This window comes from Notamacropus eugenii, chromosome 4, assembly GCF_028372415.1.
Source record: "Notamacropus eugenii isolate mMacEug1 chromosome 4, mMacEug1.pri_v2, whole genome shotgun sequence".
In the NCBI taxonomy this organism is placed as follows: Eukaryota; Metazoa; Chordata; class Mammalia; order Diprotodontia; family Macropodidae; genus Notamacropus; species Notamacropus eugenii.
The window spans coordinates 324489339-324512143 of NC_092875.1; the positions used below are offsets into that span (position 1 = coordinate 324489339).

Consider the following 22805-nt stretch of genomic DNA (forward strand, 5'->3'; position numbering starts at 1 on the left):
CAAATCACAAATGAAAAGCAGTATCAGTGAACAAGGAAAGGAAAGAAGAAGGAACGTTAGTGAAAGAGGAAAAGGATGAAAGATGTTAGAGAACCAAAAGTCCATCCAAATAACAGGTAAGTTCCATACCAGCCAAGCTAGCTCATACACAGTTCCCACAAAATGCTTTTATTTTAAGCTTTATATTAAAAATGTATGTGGACAGATGAGAGTGGGGAAAACCCCAACACAAAACAAAATTCCACCTGAATGTTGCCTCTCTCCTTTTGGCTTGGTGGGAGCCTAGGCTAAAGACTATCATTCTTTCCCAATATGGCATGGCAGCTGGGATGCACTCAAAATGGATGAAAATCCCCTCCCAGTAAAAACCGCAGATCCAATTTTCTATTGCTTTCTCAGGTCTATGCCACAAGAAAACAAACACAATAACCTTTCTCTGCTATGAGTGTCTTCAGGGTTAAAAGGAGAACTTTTTCAATGTTCAAAGTCAGGTAAAATACACAATAAACAATATATATATATATATGAAATAAACAATCATGACGCACTGGGGCTACAAGGGACTTTAGAGGTCACCCAGTTCAACCAAGTCACTTTGCAGAGAGCACAACAGGTCCAGAGGGACAGATGAATGAGCCAAGGTCATACGGCTGTTTGATGGCAGCTGGAAATAGAATCCAGGTCCTCAGACATCTAATATAGTGCTCTTTCCATTATACTATACTCAGTGAGAACTGCATTCCCATCTAACTTCTTTCTAAAGCTAATTTTTTAATAAATAGAAATTTTAGTAAAAGTGCCCCAGATAGAGAGTCAAAGGACCTGAGTTCAAATCCTCTCAGCTTGATACTTACAACCTGTGTAAACTTAATATCTTGACTTCAGTTTACTGATTTGTAGAATGAAAGGTTTGGAGCAGATCATCTCAAAGGTTTCCTCCTGTTTTGTATTGATGATCCTATTAATTTACCTTGAGAACAGAAGACTATTTTATAAATTTGCTAATTTCTCCCTAACTATAGATATTAATCAGCCTTTTTGGACCTTGAATCACAATGCATATACATTTATGTATAAACAAAATAATATACATGAATGTTGGTCAACAAGCATTTGCTGCATGAGGAATTGCATGTAAGACTTGCTCAAGGTCACAGAGAGAATAAGTGAAACTTAAAAGGGCTTAAACTCCCTTCCATATTTTCCCTTTCTCCTTCATTTGTCTCCCACTCACACTTCAGTCTCTCTGCTGAGAATGCACTAAGCTGTAAAGTCTTATCTCCCTCTTATCTCCCTTCTCAGACAAAGCAATACACTAGGAGAAAACAAAGCTAAGTAAATTGAGTTAATAGGCATTCCTTGTCAGGTTAAAAAGGGCATTCTGCCAATAACATACCCCTGGACAGTTTCCACCTGCACAAGTCTGGGGGGATCTTATGCTTGATAAAGCTCAAAACTCTTTTTCAGTTTTTCCCATATTAAATACCTTCTGCTGATACACAAAATTGACTTTTGAGGAAAAACAAAAAGAAGCAGTTCATGCTTCCAAATAAGAATAATTACCACTCTCTGTGCTTCCAGGGGAGTCTCGGGGACCACAGCCGTCGAGCTCCTGAAACAGGATCTCCCCCAACAGAACTCTCCAGTGAGTATAGAACGAAGCGTCCAAGCAGGGAAGAATTCAATGGAAATCCCACGAAGGATCTGGAAGAAATGAAAAAGGCTAAGTAAGGTGGGAAGACAAGAAACGCTGCAAGCTAAGCTCAGGCTCAAATGAAAAGAACTCCAGCGAGGTACCCATTTTCTCTCTATGTATGAGCTGCACAGTGCTAAGCCCTAAAGTCTTGGTGTCTTGACTGTGGTGCAGTTATACCCTGGAGAGCAGCAAATGCTACAAATCAGGGCTTGATTCTTTTTGTTGTTGTTGACTGTCTAGACTTAAGAAAGTGATGAAGAAAATATTAATTATGCAAATTTAACTTAAAAGTGATTCTGAGTACATTTTTGGGGACAGGAAGAGTTGGTTGTTAAATATTTACCATCCCACCAGTACCCAGTGCCCTCTGGTACTAGGAGAAAATCCCCTTTATACACCCTCTGGACATTCCTTCCCCACCTTCACCCCCACTTCTAAGACCTAGGTGCTCCTCCCTATACTTTCAGGGACCACAGTAGGAAAAGGCAAAAACGAAGGTTTCATGGGAACAAATGAAAAAAAAACTTTCATTGAACTGAACATTAAAAAGAGAAAAAACTCAAATCATCAAAACATTCTACTTTTAAATAAAATGGAATATTTTGGAAATTTAAACCAACTATCATAAACTATAATGGTTTCATTTATTCATTTAATCCTCTACTAAAGTCTTACACAGATATGTGAAGTTGAACCTGGATACCCAAAGACTATTTAATGGAGCACAAGCTCTGGAAGATTCTACCAATTTGGAGAGACTTCACATATGAATCCAGAACTGACTTGAGTATAGACACGGTATCTTGTTTAAGTATGAGAGTGACTCAGTGCCAGAGGGTTGTTTATTAGGTTTGTGGACATATAACTCATGAACACCATTGCCTATCTATATCCTTGAAATTTATAGAAAATATTTTAAAAAGATGTGTGTGTGTGTGTGTGTGTGTGTGTGTGTGTGTGTGTGTGTGTGTGTAAGAAAAGAGGAGAGGAAAGGACAGGACAGGAGAGGGAGAAAAGAAGAGAACAGAGGAAAGGGAGGCAGCAAGAGAGAGAATGGCAAGCACCTATTAAGGCACTATGGGAGGACACAAAAATCATTAAGATAATCACGAAGCTTACAGACAAAGGAGGATGAAACATGGGCATGAATAACTGAGGTGAGGAAAGATGTAATCATTGCTAGAAAATAAAGTCTTTTATTAGCTCACAGAAGGGACAGATGAATTCTAGTCCCTTCTAGGAACTTCTAGGGTAGGAAAAGTCCAGACTCAGACAAGGCTTCATAGAGAAATCAGATGAGTGGGAGTAGTCCAGTACAGCTGGAACATAGAATATATGCCAAGTAATAGTAAAAAGACAAGGCTGGAAAGATAACTTGAGGCCACATCTATGAAGACCTACAAAATCACAACCCAAGACCTACAAAACAAAAATCCAAAGGGCCTCAAATTTATGTGGTGGGAAATAAGGAAATAAATAAAACTAAAAAGTTCTAACAAAAGGATTGACATTTTCAGACCTGAGTTTTCCCAAATGGCAGAACTAGTACCAACAGGCAGAAGCCAAAGGGGGTAAATTTTAGATCAACAACAAAAGAATGTCTATACAATCAAAGCTGTTAAAAAACAGGTCTGTCTTCAGGAGTAATGAATTTGCCATCAGTGAAAGTTTTCAGAGTCAGTACTGATAGTGGGTAGAATGCTGGACTTGGAATCAAATACTACTTATCAAATAACTACCCATGTTACTTGCATGACCTTGGACAAACTGAATAACCTCTACATACCTCAGACATCTCCTTAGTGCTTATCTACTAAATAACACACTTGCTGTGATCATCATTGCTGAAGGAGCTTTCCACAGCAAGAGTTCCACCATGATAATGTTCACAAAACCACAGGTCTTTTTCCTTATTGTTTTCAAGTAGAGGCTTACTACTATTTGCCATTAATTATAAATTCAGTTTGTGCTATAGACTTGATGAAGGTCTCTGAGGTCTCTCCTACTTCTGGGATTCTATGATTCTAAGGAGTTCTGGATTTAGAACTAAAGGAATCTTAGGTCATGTAGTCCAACCATCTTATTATACATATGTGGAAATTGAGGCCAAGAGAGGGAAAATGACTTTTCTAGACTGATTCAGATAGAAAGGAACAAAGTTAGGATATGGAACAAGACCCTCTGAGTCCAGATCCAATATTCTCCTCACTAACACAACACTATTTCTGCTAAGAAAATCCCGAATGGGATCACAGAGTCAAACAGGACTGAAGCAAGTGAACAACAAAAAATTCTCATTAACTGGAAGAGGGAAAGACAGAATAGGGGAGAAATATTGATGACTACTTTAATAGTCTAAGTAAGAGGTACTCTGGGTATAAAATACAGTAGTGGCCATGGAAACAAAAAAGGAATGGATGGAGGCAAGGAACATTATGGAGGAAAAATAGAAAAGACTTGAAGATATGCAAGGGAGCAAAAGAGAGAGGGATCAGAGATTACCTGGGGGTTTTGAACGAGGGTCACTAAGAATATGGTGGTGGCATTATCAAAAATAAGAAAACTATAAGGAAGAGTAGGTTTTCAGAGGAAGATAATGAATCCAGTTACAGACAAAATATGTTTTATGGTGTTGGTTAAGATATACAGGTAAAGCTGTCACTCCCATGTTCAGAAAGCTCCATGCTCCCTATTCCTGGTAAGATAAAAATACATACTCTTTTGTTCAGCACTTAATCTCTTCAGAATCTCGGTTCATCTTACATTTCCAAGTTTATTACACATTATTCCATTAATGTCAGCCAAACTGGCCTGCCTGTTTGCTGTTTCTCCCACTTCCATCCACATCTTTGCTCAGGGCATCTGCCCCCCATGCCTGGGGCTCACTCTCTTCATCACCTTTTAGAATCCCTCACTTCCTCTCAAGCTCAGCAAAAGCACCACACCCCTACATTACAATTCTCCTGACCACCCCCACCCCCAATTACTAGCTTCTCTCCTTCCAAATTACCTTGATATCCCTTTGTACATATCTTGTATTTCCTCACGTCTGACCTGATATGCAAGTTCTGGGAGGAGATCTACTGTGTTCTGGATTTTGTTTTGTTTTGCTTTTTGTCCAACTCAGTACTTAACACATAGTCAGCACTTAATAAATGCTACCGACTGAACTGACCAAATAATCAATTAAGATGCCCATAAGGCAATTAAAGATGGAGGACTAGAGCTCCAGGGAAAGGTCAGGCAATCAACAACAGCCCCTACAATGTGCTGGGCACTGCACTAAAGACTGGAGACAGACAAAAGTTAAACAGTTGGAGCCCAGGAGTGGGCATTCTATCAGGAGAGACAAACCCCTCCCCCACTCCACCCCATGCTCCCAATCCCACCCCACCCCCCAGACCCTCATATGAACACACATACCTAACTATAGGTATATTCAAAATGACTGGGGAGAAAGGCCACAATCAACTGGAGGTGGGGAAGCCATGTGAGTAAGAATTTTATTCAGAATGAGAAAAGGGCCAGGTAGATCTCTAGGAAAAATCTAAGGGTCAGGAAAAGGAGCCAAGGAAAGAAAGAGAAGCCTGATTGTGAAGGTAAAAGGAGAATCAGATGAGGATAGTATCACAGAAACCAAGGGAAGAGAAACTTTCGAGGAGGAAGTCCAAACATCAGTTTTAAAACATTAATATCCCTCCTTAAAAAGGCAGACAAATAAAGTTTGTTTAAAATGCCAGCTGCTCAGAGGAGCTGCTGTGTAGTTTTTGTCAGACATTATCCCCTCTTTTCTACCCCTGCAGGAACTTCAGACACATAGAGAAAATCACAAAACAGAATTTACATGGAGGAAAACTTCTGGTATAAATGGGAACACATTTAGTTTAAAAACTACACAATAATAAAGACTACAGGTCAAGTAGGTATGTGCAAATCATGTACAAATGTGAAACACTTGTTCAATATGACCTGGGCCTGCCTATATTCCCCCTTCCGAAGATCCCATGCACATTTATAGCTAACAAGCTTTGCTTTGAGTCGGCCTGTGTGTGAGTTAGCTTTGTACTATTTTTTAAAACCTGAGTGTTAAGAGGCCCTGTCATTTGGGGTTATAAAAAAATAGCATCTTAATAAAGTCCTTGGGCCAAACTATGACACCTTAAATTGTAGGTGTGACAGAAGCAATCTACTAATCTCATTGGAAAGTATACAGACAACCACATTACATACCTGTTCACCATGATTTTTTTTTTTTTTTTTTGCTATGACAACAAAAAAAGTGACTTCTGCCTACCTAAAGGTTAACTAAGTCCTCTGGCTGCAACGAGATCCTGTTGGCTGAGAGAATCCACTGGCAGAGTACCAGAAAGATTTAAGATGTAGAGAGGTTGGAAGCAAAATGTAAAGCTTCACATGGCCTGATATGCAGCCTCAGGCTTCTTTATGAATGCCTGGGAAAGTTTAACAGATAGAATTTGTGCCCCCTGAGAAAAACCAAGTGGTACTTTTAGTGAAAGCTGCTTGCTGCCCTAGAGGCATCCAAACATGAAATGAGAAGAGTGTCAAACTGTTTCAGGTGAACTGATACCTAGTAATGAAACAGCCTAAATCTAATCCACCCTCACATAACCAAGTAACCAGAGGCTTTGTCTCATTATGTCCTGGAATATCACTATTCCTCACAGTAGATCATGGACTACGGGGAAGTCTAGTTCAACCACTGATTCTTTCCTTCCTCTGTGCAACTTTACTATAGTTTTTCAAGATCAAAAAACTCCCACATCATTATTTTTCTCTCATGTAGGCATTCTGTTCCTTAAAGGTGAGGCTACTATGTCTTCTGCCTCTTCCAAATTCCCTTCAGATGAGTAACACAAGGCTGGGCCTGCAGCCAGGATAAAAGGATGAGAAGTCAGCCTCAAATCTCTTGTCCCTATTCCACTCCACCCTATCATAAAGTGTACAGGAACCTTGTTCTTTTGTTAATGAACTACCATACCTGTTAAATCTATTCCTCTTACACTCTTTCCATCTCCTTGCAATCATAGAAAACTGGTTGTCCCTCCTTAAGATACTCCCTCTGTCCAATCTCTCTAGCACTACATACCCCCCAGCACACTGGGACAAGAAGGGCCAGGCAGTATTTATAAAGCACCCACTATGTGCAGACACTGTGCTAAATCCTGGGGATATAAAGAAAGGCAAAAAGACAGACCCTGCTCTCAAAGTGCTTACATCTAATGAGGGAGAAAACATGCAACAGGATATACAGGATAGATTGGTTAGGAACACTTGTTACTCTCAGTACCACCTCCTGACTCTCCCACTACCCATTCAGCAATTTCTCTTCTTGTGAGGGTTACTCCATCCAAATTTATCCCATCTAGACCTTGGTGGCTGTGCTCTGCCAGCACCCAGGTCATTCCTCCTCTCTCAAGGAGTTCAGTGCCTGGCTCCCCCTCTTCCTTTCCTCCCCAATCCATGTCCTTATACTTGGGGAATTCGATTCACAGGATGATGCTACCTCAAATACCTCAACTCCCATTATTTTCATCTTCATTCTACTTTAGCCACAGACAGGGATGGTCTTAACTTTCATCTCATCAACACCCACAAACATTTCATATCCCCAATTCATAACTAATAACAATAATAACATAGCACTTATTCAATAAGCTTGTATTGATATTTTTTGTTTATTACATTATCATAGTTATCCTAAGTATCCCTCCCCTCTGACCCTCCCAGTAATACAGTCTCTGGTTTAAAGGTTATGGACATTATAATCATTGTATCTGCATAATTCCAAACTGCTTTCCAAAATGGTTCTACCATTTCACAGTTCCACCAACCAAACATTAGTGTTCTTTTCTTTTCACAACCCCAACAACATTAACTGTTGCCATTTTTGGTCATGTCACTTTCCTATTCAAGAAGTTCCATTGGCTCCCTCTTACTTCTAGGAAAAAGAATAAATTCCACTGTTTGGCATTTTAAGACCTTCCCAATCTGGTTCCACCCCACTTTTCCAAATTTATTATACATTACTCTCTATCATAATGACCAAACTGGGTTGCTTGCTATTTTCCACACGTGACAATCCATCTCCTCTCTCCATGCCTTCCCACAGGTTGTTTCTCGTGCCTATAAATGCATTCCTTCCTCATTTCCACATCATGGAATGTCTGATTTTTTTCAAGGCAAAGGTCAGGTACCATCTCCTACTGAAAGCCTATTCTGATCTTCCTCCTACCTCTGACAACAACCCCGTTCCTAGTCACCAGAAATTCTGCCTACTTTGTAAATATGTTTTACTAACATGGCTGTGTATTTCCTGTTTTCCCCCAATAAAACTTAAGTTTCTTGAAGGAAAGGATTGCTCCTGTTGGTGTCTTTCCATAGGCAGCACCTAACATGCTAGGCACTTTCCAAATGCTTGTACACAAATGAACTGGGAGTAATGTGATCTAATGAGAAGATCATTTGATGCTACCAGAAGACTTGGATTCTCATACTTCTAGCCCTAGCTAAGCATGTAACTTTGGGCAATTCACTTACCCATTTTACAAATGGAATTAGAAGGGGCCTCACGGAAACTGTCTCGGCCAGCTCCTACTCAAATCAATACAATACACCCATCAATGCCCTCTTGGAGATCAACTAAGGGTTCTATCCTAGGAAGAACACAAAATGCAGACACAAATGTGGCAAGTATTTTCTTGTTACCACTAAGAGGTACTGGTATTTCAAACTAGATATCCCAGAGACATCTCATATTCAATATATCCAAAACAAAACATCTCTCTCCAAACTCAGCCTTATTCCAATCTTCCCTATTTCTGCTAAAGACATCATCACCACCATCCTTGAGCCTCTAGGGCATGTAATCTTGTAATTATTAACTTCTCACCCTCTTTTACCTGATATATCCAATTAGTGGCCAAATCTAGCCCTTTCTACCTCCACAACATCTCATATCTGATTCCTTCTCTCTAATCACAGTTACCACCTTAGTTTGAGGTATTATCTCTTACCTCAATTATTTCAATAGCCTCCTAATAAGTATCCCTGACTCAAGCATCTCTCCACTTGAGTCCATCCTACATGATGCTGTCAATATGACCTTCCTTAAGCTCAGATCTGACTACAGCACTCTCTTATCCTCAACAAACTGCAGTTGCTTCCTAAAGCCTCTAGAATACAAACTTCTGTTTAGTTCTTAAAGTCCTTTACAACCTAGCCCCAACCTATTTTCCTAACCTTATTATACATTCCTCCCCTTTCTGCATTAGCCAAACTAGTCTTCTCTGTTCCTCTTACATCAACATCCATATTTTGCAGTCACCATTCCATGCCTGGAATTCCTTCTCTCCTCAAGAATCTCTCTCTTTCTTCAAGATACAGCCCCAGAACCACCATCAATATGAACCCTTTCCAGATACCATCCAATTCTGGTGGCTTCCCTCTTAAACTACCTTGTATTTAATTACGCTGTATTTACTGGTGATTAGTCTCTCTAGATCTATTCTGAACATACTTAGATATGTCATTGTTGTCTCCCTGGTTATAACATATGCTCCTTCTAAGTAGAGACTGTTTTATTTATTGGATTTGTATCCCCATTACCTCACGCAGCACCTAGCACAGAGCAGGTGCACAAAAAATGTTTGTTGGTTGATTACTTACCCAGTAAAGTGGGAAGGGACCTAGATAGCAGTGATTCTCTAGCTCTAGAAGGCTCTCAACCTTTACCCCTATTGCTTTACCTCACTCAAGGCAAAATATGATAGCTCCTGAGAAGATTAAAATTGATCTGTATGCCTTTCTTATTGATCTTATTTACACCTAATTGACTTTGTACCGTAACTGCCTAAGTCATGGTTCTTGCCAGTCACTGACCCAGGTTTTGTAACCTGTGAATAAAATGTCATCTTGTTTGAAAAAAAAAACATATCTTGGTGTATCTTTTTGTTAAATTTCACTCACCACCCTCTGAAGAATGTGAAAACTTCAAAAGAAAAGCATTATACAAATATTAGCTGTTATAATATCATGGTTTATCAGAAGACAAAACAGAAACTGAGGAGAATCCATTCTAGTAGAGAACAAAGCCCAAAAAAGTCAAACAGGTAAAAATATAGAGGGAACTAGATGGAATAGTGAATAGAGTAGTTGACTTGGAGTCAGAAAGAAATGTGTTCATATACTACCTAACTGTGAGATAATTCCAATCGCACTAGATGGGTCATCCTGAGAATTAAATTAATCTCTCAGGCTCAGTTTTTTCATCTGTAAAATGGAGATAATAACAGCTTCTACCTACCAGGACTGTTGTTACACTCTAATAGGACTGTTGTAACAATCCATTCAGATAATTTGTATCAAACGTTTTGAAAACTTTAAGACACTATATAAATGTTAGCTATTATTATATGTCCATAATAATATAACTACTTAGTATATCACTTTACAGTTTTCAAACCATGTTTATATGGATTGAATATACAGATTATATTAATTGCAAAATAACATAGATTATTATAGATTTTTGTATAGATTACTCATTTAAAGTAAGAAATGTAAAGTCTCATTGGCAACTAGATAGTTCAGTGGATAGAGCCATAGGCCTGAATTGAGGAAGACCTGAATTCAGATTTGACCTCAGATACTTACTGGTTGCATGACACTTAGCAAGTCACTTACTCTGCCTGTCTCAGTTTCCTCTACTGTAAAAGAGGAATAATAATATGACCTACTTCAGGAGGTTGGTGGGTGGATTAAATGAGATATGTCTACGTCACTTAGCATAGTGCCAAGCACATAGCAGGCACTTAATAAATCCTTGTTTTCTTCAAAAAGATTTAAATGATGCGCCCAAAGTCAGACAGATGTTAGGTGGCAGCTAGGACTAGAATCTTTGATTTTTGAGACCAATGTTTTGCACTGCATCTTGGAGTACCAGTTTTTTTAGCCATATATCAAACAACACAATAGTATTTTTCAGACATGGCTATAATGGTATGCTCTTAAGTGCACTCTTATAATACAATATCCAACTGACAAAGAGATTTCCATTTAAGGAGTATCTAGATGATATGAAAGCATTGACCTGGAGTCAGAAGGACCTCAGCTCAAATCCAGCCTCTGACACTAACAAGTTGCATGACCCTGGGCAAGTCACTTAACAGTGAAAGAAAGAAAAGAAATTTCCATTCAGACTCAGAGGGTATCCATTAGTTGGAGAATGGCTGGACAAATTATGGAATGGGAAAGTAATGGAATATTCCTCTACTATAAGAAATTACAAAAGGGGAAGCTCAGAGAAACCAGAAGAGATTTGTGTGAATGGATAGGAAGTGAAATTAACAGAACCAAAAGAACAGTTTACATCCATCAGCAACATGGGAAGGGAAAATAACTTTAAAAGACCTAAAAACTGATCAGCGCAACAATCAGCCATGTTTCCAGAGGACCAATGATGAATCATGCTACCCACCATCTAAACATAAACTCAGAATGAAGAATGATAAATACTTTTTGGAATTGGCCAATACAGAAACTTGCTTTGCTTGATTGTATATATTTGTTACAAGGGTTTGGTTTTCTGTTGTGTTTTTTTAATGGGTGCAGAGGTTGAGAGAAAAAACAGATTTTTGTTAACTACAAAAATTAACTTTCAAAAATTTGTTGCTATCTTATAATATATGTGTATGTATGTATGCATATGTGTGTACATATACATTTATGTATAAAATATACGTAGTTCTTTGGAAACCCTGTCTGTATAAGATAGAAGTTCATAGTTTCTTGTATAGTCCTGTTCCTCTTTCTTCTTCAAATCCTAAAATGTTTATGACTTTTGATGAGTGTTGAACAATTTAAAAAAAATTTATTTTTTAAAGAGATTTCAAAGAGATTTCCATTCTAGTAGCATAAGATCCATCAGATGGCCACACTGCACAGGGCTCCATAGACACTAGTGTGAAGGCGGCTACATAATCTAAGAACAGCCAGGGATTTTCAAGTGAAGGACAAGGAGTCCATCCAAACTTCACGCTAGAAGTAAATAACAAATTCACCAGTTGATGTGATAATTGGGGATCTGAATGAGCCCTTCTCAGCCATCTCGGGCCTTCTGCCAAAGTCACTGCCCTGGACTGTCAAGCCACTATCCAGCAAGCAGGCATATCCAGGACAGAGCCATGGCTGAGGAGCTCTCCGGGAAATCCAGGGCCAGCTCACCCTGCCACGAGACCTGTGTCCAGCATGGAGCCCCTCAGTGATGTGGCGAAGGCCACTGGTTAGCAAAATCTCTCCCTAATTCCACGTGCAGTGTGTTGTCTCGCTGCTGATGCTCAACTATCTGATGCCTCCAATTATGAGACATCAGCTTCAGAAAAGTTAGGATAAGTTCAGGATGCATAAAGTATCCAACAACAACATTTACTATTATCACAGGGTAATTCTAATAAGTTGAGATACTGAAGCATGAGACCAGAATATTAAAAAGTAGAAAAATAAACTGGATTTGACTTCAGGAGTCAAATCTGCTACTTAGAATCTGTGTGACGCTGGGCAAATTGTTTCTCCTTTCAAGGCCTGAGTTTCTTCATTTATTCAAAAAGTCCCTACAAAATGGGTTGGATTAGATGGTTTAAAAAGTCATAGATTCAGAACTGGAAGTTCCACTCACTGCTCCTCTTCCAAAAGATAGCTTCAAATACTTGAAGAAAAGTTATCCTATCTCTCCTAGGTCTTTTCAGCAAGGTAAACATACTTAGTTTCTTCCGCTAACGCTCATATGTCACGGTCACTAGGCCCCTCCTCCACTGGAGGGACTCCACCCTGTCATTATCCTTCTTAAGATGTGGTCCCTAAGCAGAACACAATATTGCAGGCATAGTCTGGAAGATTATCACCTCCCTCCTAGGAATACTCTTTTTTTTTTTAATACTGCCTAGTTCACTATAATTTAACCATCACATTAAGTACCTTTTCAGGGTCCTATGAGAGATGATGGGGCTACAAAGACAAAACAAAAAAATCTAGGACAAAACTGGCTAACCTCTCCCCACTCATACATATTTTTATACGAATTTTTATATTTCTATATCTCCCTTAACCTTTAGTCCTGAAATTGACTTTTTAAACTAAAGTAACGAACTTTACAATGATCCCTACTAAATGTTACCTTATTTACTCTGAAGAACGTTTCTAGTCTGACAAGATCTTTTCTGATTCTAACTGCCATCCAGTGGGTTGGATATCAACAAAATTTGATGAGCAGGTCACTTTAATGCCTTTATCCAAGTTGTCTGAGGTCACAGAACAAGGTTAGTAGTAAGAAGGTTGCCTAATGCTGAGGAAAAGAAAGCTGAATTATAAATGATATATAAACCCTGTCTCTTCCCCATTAAAATATCCTGAGACTTTGTAAATATGGCTTTGATCTCTCAACATATTTACCTACAGTAGTTTATTTAGGAGACTCAGGTAATATCAGCTGTTTCAAAAATAAACAACTTTGTATTAAATTGTTCCTTCTGAGACAATGAGGAAGAAATATGGAGCAATTATGAAGGTAGGAGTACCTTGCTTTACATAATGAATGTTTTTTTTTTAAAAGTCCTGTGCAAGTATTTCTTAAAATCAAATAATATTTGAGGTGTACTGAGTAGACTGGCTATTTAAAGATATCTATGGTAAGATTCCTTTATAACTGATAGTTTTTATATTTTACCTTTTTAAAAATCTGGATTTTATAGAGCAAATTTACTTAAAATAAATCATTTTTACACTAGCTTCCCTGACTGTACCCATCCTGGATCACTCATCTATACGCCTTCCCCTCCTTACCCAACCTATCCCTAGTTTATCTGAACATTCCTTCTCACTCCTCCCCTCCTCTCCACTACAACCTTTTGCACACAGGAAATCCACAGGAACAAGGGTCACTTAGTCACCCAAATACTGCTCCCAGATCATGCTATTAGAAAAATACTCTATTGTTACCTCTGCCCAATGAAAACTAATGAGAAAAGGGGAATTATGGAAAATTTATAGCTTTGCTTAAAGGCTCCATTCTCAATCTTCTGCTTAGTGAACCTGACTTCAGTGCCTTTACTCTATATATGTAGATTCCTGGCAGGCTTACCTCTATTACAGAGTACTATAGCTTCCTAAACTATTAGGATTTTAGCTAAGTAGCACTGGCAGCTGGCTGCCTCAAGCCCTAGACTGTAAAGTAAAATGCAAAAAGAAATTCAAGTGCCTGCCAATTGACCTTATCACAGATTTAAGTCAAGAACAGCATTCCTTGCTCTTCCCAACCCATATGTGCCCTAGTACAGAGGGGTACCTCCAGCCCTGCAGAGATGGGCACCCTTCCTTATCTCTGTTTTTCCCTAAGCTATCTGCACAGACTGGCTATTGATAAATACTTCCTGAATGAAGGAAAGGAATGCAGATAAATAGCTCACTATCACCAAGGACACATTTTTCTAAGAATTACTGGTAAAAAGACTGCCACTAAACCTCACCTCACATAACCTCTGTTCATAAGCCAAAGGAATGGTATTTGGTAAGCCTCTACTTCTCCCTAAGCACTATGGGTATGTGGTTAAGAAGTAGTATGATATAATGGAAAAAGTGTTGGGTTTAGAGTCAAGACACCTAGGTTCAAATCACTACTTCAATACTATGTGACTTTACTTAAATCCTTTTATTATCTTAGCCTTCATTTCCTCATCTATGAAATGGGAATAATATCTATGCTACCAACATCAATGGAGTGTTGTGAAGAAAGCACTTTGCAGCTGAGGGTGGAGGCTCTACCAGGGCAGCTGAGGTTGATGAATCTCGTAAGCTCAGGAGTTCTGCTCTGCAATGGATTAAGTCCACTGGGTGTCCTCATTAAGTTTGGCATTTATATAGTGATTCCCTAGAAGCAGGAGGTCGGCCACATCAAGTATCCTAAGGAGGGTTGAGTTGACAAAGCTGGAAAATGAAGCTCCTGCATCCATCAGAACAGGACTAGGCCCATGAGGAGTCCTTGTACTTCCAGCCTAGACGAAATAGAGAGACCTACTCTGGAAAAAAAAATTATAAACTTTAAAAAGCTCAGTAAACATGAATTTTAATTACTTTGAGAAATACAGAGAAATACGTGGCATGATTAAAGCCGATCATATGATCATAAATAATTAAAGAGTAGTTGTACATTCCCCACAGTGACTATTCTAAGCCTCTTCTATTGTCCTCAAGTTTCCAACCAGCCCTGCTCCCTACATTTATAGGAAGCATCTTAGCCTCCTACTTCCCTGTGAAGACTGAGGGGACCCAAAAAGTAGCTTCCTCAACTCTAGTCAAGACCTATACTCTCAAAAACTTCTCAATATCAGTATCTATTATTTCTTCCTTTCTTTGTCTCTCAGGGGATGAAGAATTCTTACTTCTTCCTGCAGTCAATTCGTCTAACTTTACCCTTGATCCTATCCCCTCCCATTTTACCATCCATATCATGTGTCTTTAATACCTTTTTCTCCTCTCTGGCTTTTTCTCACCTGACTACAAAGATACTCAATCTCCTCATCCCTAAAGATTGCTTTCCTCTTCTACTCTACCCAGATTCTTTTTTCTACAGCTCTATTTGTGGTTACTACAGAATTATTTTATTCTTCTGGAATTATCTTGGTGTTCTCTTATTTCACAGTATTCTTCATCATAACAAGAGTTTTTTGTTTTGTTTTGTTTTCTATTTATTCATTTCTTAGGCCTCTTTGCTAGGCATGGCTGGCAGATGTCTCTTCCCTTTCCTGCCTTGAATGTTTCTTTGAAACTTCTCTGAATGATGAATTTATTGTTACTCCAGGGCTTCTATACAGGACCTTATGTGAGAATGGAAGGCTGTAATCAGTCACAATGAACTCTCAGTCCTCTTCTTGGAGTAAGGCAACCAGAATAGCTTCTTAGCCCTATCCCTTCTTTTACTCTTGATGTGGTTCACTGAGGCACAGTGAATGGGGATGGGGGATAATTTTAATCTCTGTATCCAGCACGTGCCATAGTTTTGATTCAGGGTGGAACAGAAGAACATCACGCTTCCCTCTTCTGGCTCAGATCTGGAGGTTAGAGTGTGGTCACAGTCATTAAAACAACAAACTGGCAATTACTTCACTCCCTTTTCTCTTTACTCATCTCTCCTGCTGTTAAGCCCCTATCAATAAATCAATAAACATTTATTAAGCACCTTCTATGGTCCAAATACTATGCTAAGCACTGGGGGTACAAAAAGAGGCAAAAGACAGTCCCTGCCCTCAAGGAGCTTACAGAGTAATGGGGAAGACAACATGCAAAGGAATATAATCAAAGCAAACTGTATACAGATTAAACAGGAAATAATTAAGAGGAAGCGTACTGGAAGAAAGAGGGGCTGGGGAAGACTTCCAAGAGGTGAGATTTTATTTGGAATTTAAAAGGAAGCCCAGGGAGGTCAGTAGTTGGAGTCATCTAGTTGACTTTTACTATGCCTGAAGTGGTTGTAGAGAAAACTGAGCTTGATTAGCATCTTCTGGGATCACAGCTAGGACCACTCTTCAATCCTTTGAAATCTGTCTCTCATCCACATTAGGTTATGAAAGTGTTAATCCAACAATTTCCTTAATCATCAAATTCAGAAGCGTTTGTCCAGCCTTCAGTCCCCTTGATCTTTCTGCAGCATTTTTCATTGGCTGACCATTCTCTCTGAATTCCTTGATTTTGATGGCATTGAACACTTCTGGTTCTCTTCACTCTTTTGGTAACTGCTCATTTTCTGCTACTTTCTGACCCTTTAAAAGTCGTCACCGCCCAAAGTTCTGTTTTTAGCTCTCCCCTCTCTCCACACTTTCTTCTCTGACAATCTCATCCCCTTCTATAGCTTCAAGTATCACATCTATGCAAATAACACTGAAATCTATTCCTGATCTCTCCCAAGCTCCCCTCTGCAGCTCCTCCTGCCTACAGGACAAGCTTACCTAGATGTTCACCTGGATGTTCCAAATCCACCATGCCCATAACCATAGCCTCAAGCCTGCTCTTCCTTCTGACTTCACCATTTCTTAAAGTAGATATCTCTACACCATTTGCTCAGTCTTCCCTATTCAAAACCTCTATGTTTGACTCTTCCCTTACAATCATTCCTTAGTCCTAGAGAGAAGTCCTATCTACTTCCACTGCCTATACTGCCTACTTCTCTATTCTTATGGCTACTACCCTAATTCAGAGCCTTACAACTACCTACATAGACTACTGCAATATCTTCCCAACGGAGTTAATTCTCTCCCCTACCCAGTTCATTCCACCGCCATGATAATATTTATACCTCAATCTGGACATGTACTGTGCTAAACACAACAACAAAATATAATAATCTGAGTAAAGTTCAGATTCTTATACCCTACCATTCTCTACAAGGTCCTCTACAATGTTACCACTCTGCTTTCCAGCCTTATCTCATAATATTCCCCTGTATGTACTGAATTACTATGCAAGAGGCTCTGAATACAGCCTGTCCTTTCCTTTCTTCATATCTTTGTTCCTGATGTTCCAAATGTCCAAAATGCCTTCTGCCTTCTCTTCCCCTCCCTCCGCATTCATATACTGTATTCCAATCCACCCCACCCCCCTTTTTTTTGGTCAAGGCAACTGAGGTTAAGTGCCTTGCCCAGGGACACATAGCTAGTAAATATGAAGTGCCTAGGACCAGATTTGAACTTTCCAGGCTTCCTATATCTTACTCTTCTCCACATACTCTATGATCCAGTGACATTGCACCCCCTTGCTTCCTCAAACAAGACTGACTGCATTTTTACTGTCTATTCTCATGTCTAGAATCCTTTCCCTCTTCATTTCCACCTTGTGGTTTCTTGACTTCCTTCAGTTTCCATCAACTAAAATCTCACCATCTGCAAAAAACCTTCCCAAGTCCCCTTTACTGCTAATTCTTTGTCTCTGAGATATCTCCAGTTCATCCTATGTATATCTTGCTTGTACACAGGCGTTTGCATGTTGTCTCTCTCATTAAATTGTGAGCTCCTTGAGGGCATGGACCTTTTCGTTCTTTGCCTGACTTTGTATCCTCAGCACTTAGCACAGTAACCAGCACGCAGGAGGTGCTTACTGACTTCTTGACACTGGAAAGAATACACACATACTTGCCTCCCAAATCTTAGCAAGACTTTCTTTCCAGAATGATGGATGACAAGAACAACCAGAATATGTTCTATTAAGCCAAAAAAGGAAAAAGAAAGCGAACTAACAAATAGGAAAGTGAGTTATACCACAAAACCTAAGGAAAAAGTAGAAATTCCCCACACCCTTCGCAGCTTGACAAAGAAAAAAATCTTCCTTGAATACTCCAATCCACAATGATCTCTCTCTCTCCTCTACCCTTCAACTATATATTATTTGCAATCAGTCAGTTAGCATTTGTGAAGCCCCTACTTTGTGCCAGGAGCTAGGCTAAGCACTGGGGATAAGAAGAAAGGTAAAAGAGAGTCTCTGATCTCAGAAATTCACAATCTAGTGGGGGACACAATCAGTACATACAAAATACCAACAGGATGGGTTGGGGGTCATCTCAGAAGGGAGGCACTGAAATTAAGGATTAGGAAACCTTCCAGAAAGTGGGATGCTAACTGGGCCTGTCCATTTTAATCTCATAACACCTCTTGCATACACTCCCTAGTCTCCTCTGGCATTGCTACCTCCTGGCAGATCCTCCTCATCTCATGTCTAGATGACTACAAATGCCCACTCCTTGGTCTCCCCACCACAAGTCTTTCCTCTCTCTATCCAATCTCCACTTAGCTGCCCAAGTGATCTTCCTAAAGTACAAATTTAACCATCATCTCCCTACCACCACCTACTCAACAAACTCCAGCAGCTCCTTATCACTTTTAGGATCAAATATAAAATCTTCTGACATTCAAAGCCCTTCATAGCCTGCCCCTCCCCCATCTCTCCAGGTTTCCTACAAGGAAGAATAGAAGGAAGGAAGGGAGGGAAGGAGGGAGGAAGGAAGGAAGGAAAGAAGGGATCCAAACAGAGGTAAATAGGGACATGTCCAAATAGAGATAAAATAGAGGAACTTGTGGAATTTGAGAACATAGAACCATAACATGCTATTCCTGAATGGTTTAAAAGAGAAATGCAACTTTTGAGTAAAGAACAGATGCCTTGCACAACAAAAATAATGAGTAGACTAAAAAAAAAAATGTAATCTGCAATGGCAAGCCTCACCAAAGAAACAAGAGAGAAAATAGATTGGGAATGCAAACATACAGAAGGAAAGGGCAGTCTAGAAGAAAAGCAATGAACAATAATATTAGAAGAAAATATGCTCACTAGACAAGCAAAACATATTACACTTGAAAACAGGATGCCTAGTAAGGACCACAGGCCTCCCCAAAGAATCTGACAAGATAAAAAGATAGGCAGAAGGTTGGTTCCAGAAAGAAGGGGAGAAACTGTACTTTCCCCACCTTCTCTGCACAAGCGAAGGGGCTGTGGGTGGAAATACAGTTATCCCTTCCACATCTTGGGGGTTAGGAGCACAGTGCCCCTATGATCTGAAAAATCCACATAAAATGTTTCAGTCCCCCCCCCCCCACCTTTGTACCAGAGAAATCTGAATTTTTTCTTTTTCTTTTATGGAATGTTTACAGTGCCTTATTGTAAAATCTGGGTTAAATATTTGGCTCTGTGTCATCTGCTGGCTTCTGCAAAACTTCCCCAAAATTCCCATTTAATTTCTTATGCCAACCCTCAATATATCAAAATCACAATGTGAGAAAGTCAAGCAATGTGTAAGGGATAACCATATAGCTGAGGAGTTCTTAATTATTCAAGGTCATCAGGGCTACCAAATAAGCATAATCCTCCAATAAAACACAATCTCCAAAAAAAGCAAGAGATGTGGATATTGTACATATTGTCAAAACTATGGGTGTAAAATAATATATATACTGTCAAATACAACTAATGTGTTGGCTGACTACTGAATTGCTCTTTTTCTTTTTTATTCTTTGTTACAAAGGATGCATTCTCTAGCTTAGTGGAGGAGGAAGCTATATATTTGGAAATGAAGGTGATATAAAAACAAATGATACCAATAAAATTTTTTAATGTACTCTTTAAAAAGGAAAAGGCAGATTTCCTCCTTGACAAAAACTTGTTCCTAAAAAATTATTTGTAAATGAATGAATGAGAAAAGGATTTATTAAGTACTTATTATATCAGCTTTCTACTAACTTGGATAATTTTCATATGCTTTATTTTCCACTGGCAACACTGACTCTTTTTGATTTCTACTCAACCCCAAGAGATGAATGATCTAAAAATCAACATTTAAATACGTAGATGAAATATTTTATTTAAAGGACACTTGTTGTAAATAAGTATTCTTTCTGTAATGCAAATGTTCACCAGACTCCTGATTAATCAGTTTCCTAAGTATTCAATAGCGATTTGTTAACTGAGTAACTGACTGATTGTAGGTTTGGCAGAAGCTGTCTATCTTTTCTTTCAGCCCAGTGGAAAAGTTTTGGGTGTCATTCTGATGTTCTGGATTACCTCAGACAATGAGGTAGAAATACACTCTCTATCCTTTTTTTCCCCTAGCTTGTGTTTTTCTGTTCTAAAAAAGACCATTTCTCTCTTCATGTCACCTACTCAGAATTTAGGACGGAAGGGAAGAGGGGCTCCTTTCCTTTGCACTGAGACAGTCTCAATGGGGAAAAATCTCTCAGATTTATGAGTAGAGAGGCAGAGTCACCTGAACTAACAGTTGCCACTAGGGCCGGAGCTGCTGGATACTTCATACATCTAGGAAACTACTCAGGCTGAAAACACTCTTCACAGGAACACTTTTCCTGGAAATAAAGCCAGGGAGCTCTCAATTATTCAAGGTCATCAGGACCCCCAGATAAGTACACTCCCCAAACAAAGCAAAAAAACTCCTTTGAGCTATGAAAAGTCTCAATGTTCCTCCTCCCTCACAACCAAACTTTTTACTTTTCAGAGTGGTCAGTAAGGAGTAGGGACAGCCTGGTTTAGATTTCACCTCTTCCCCTTGCCCAACCATCTCAGGCATCAGCAACATTTCCAAAAAGGCAGGCACAAGTGTGAAGAACAAATCAATCAACATTTTTTAAGTACCTACTATGTGTCAGGCATTGTACTAAGCACTTGGAATACAAGACAGTTCCTACCCTTAAGCTTATAATCTAATGAAAGGAGGCAGAAGGCCAGTAACTTTGAAAAGTCACACACTAAAAGATTACAGTGCTTGAATAACAGAGATGCAGATTCCCAGTCCCTTCTTGGTGTGTATATGGGGGTGGCAGAGGAAGAGAGTGGAGGTTAGATCAGAAGGAGCTGCTTCTCTCCTACCTTGCTCTCCCTTCCTGCTTCCATGACCCAAAACAGAGATCTGTTTCCCCTTAATTTTTTTTTCAGCTATTGTAGCGTTATTTTACCCAAAGCAGCCCAGCAGTTGCTTTGTTTAGGCAGCTGGGTGGCACAGTATATAGAAAGCTAAGTCTGGAGTCAGGAAGACTCATCTTCCTGAGTTCGAATCTGCACAAGTCACTTAACCCCTATTTGCCTCAGTTCCTCATCTGTAAAATGGGAACACACTGAAGACATGATTGAACGACTAAACGCCAACAACAAGAGGTAACTTGTGTAAATTCACAAAGGTAGAATTCACAGAGGGAGACTTTGAACCTAGGTCCTCTGACTAAAAATCTAGTGTTCCGTCTACTTTACCACATTAAATCTAAGTTATCTCCAAAAGAACCAAGTCTGAAAAGAAAGATGATCCCACAATTTCACACAACAGATTACTAGAAGGATCACTAAAGCTCACAGCTAGCAAGTTCTTTTTTGGGTCTAAACTGAATATTCCTCCAGCCACAAATAATGCCTGTATTTTCTCTTTCTGTACTTGGTGGAGGTGGAGGACAGCTGTATAATTTAGGAGACAGAGAAATGTGAGAGAAGATTACAGATAGCTCAGTTAGGCGAGATCTGAGTGACAATAGGAACTGTAGGAACCCAGTTACTGGAGATTTTTTTCTCAGAGAAGAAGATGAAGTATCTCAGAAGGCTGCTTAGCAGGAACTGATACAAGGGGCTGGGAGAATTAAAAACAAAAACAACAAGAAGTGAGAAAAGGACAAGATTGTCAGGTTTGTGAACTAAAGAAAGGGGCCAGAAAACTGAGTATGAGGAGAGAAGAATTATGGAAAGGTTTATCTTTTAACCATGGACTGAAACTAAACAAGCAAACAAACAAAAAAAAAACTGAACAGGCTACACTGTTTGCCTCAAACAATTATTTTTTAGCTGGACTGGACTGCAGGCAGCTCACAGACAGTCCCTTGCACGTTTTTTGTTTTTTTGGGGGGGCTCAGACCTGTAATTTCATGGGTATTGTGGAGTCCTGGTATGGCCACTACCTCCACTGACTGAGTGACTGATTAAAGACCAGGGCATTAATCAGAGACCTAGGACTTGAAGGGGTTTTCTCATCTAGTCCGACTCCCCTCATTTCACAGATAAGGAAACTGAGACTCAAAAGAGGTTAGTTGACCTGCCCAAGGTTACCCAGGTATTAAGTGGAAAAGGCAGAACAAAATAATGTTAACTAGAGGAAAAAAAAACTCATAAAGCCTTAGCATCCTTGTGGCATGCATACCAAAGGATGGGCACTGTGATCATCTGCTGCTGTCTGTATCTCCTCAACTCCCACACTTCCTTCTTTCTTCTTCCCCAAATCATCCTAATTTTGTTGCTGATAAGATTAATGCTGGAGAAAATGGCATTCCAGAATCCCAGTTCCAATTTTTGAATTCACATCATAGATATGCAGTGAAACCAGTCAGGCAAAGTTGGGACTGGGGGGAAAAAGACCTTTTGTCTTCTGCTATAAATTCTGGCTTCCAGGATGCCTAATACTGTGCACAGGCAACTTTTTCAGCAGGCATGACTAGTAAGCCACAATGAAAGGGGGAATTTCAGAAAAATTGTCTCCTCTAACACAGAGCCAATACCTACCTGTATCTAT

The 22805-nt window shown here is 39.4% G+C and overlaps 1 protein-coding gene across 16 annotated transcripts in view; it reads right to left on the reverse strand.

The window, feature by feature from the left end:
• Positions 1 to 22805, reverse strand: part of CTIF (cap binding complex dependent translation initiation factor) — a 490358-nt gene that overhangs the window by 433204 nt on the left and 34349 nt on the right. For all 16 annotated transcript variants that reach the window (XM_072605163.1, XM_072605153.1, XM_072605161.1 and 13 more), the window contains one exon: positions 1564 to 1704. The gene's annotated coding sequence lies outside the window, so the exon portion shown is untranslated. The remainder of the gene's footprint in view (positions 1 to 1563; positions 1705 to 22805) is intronic.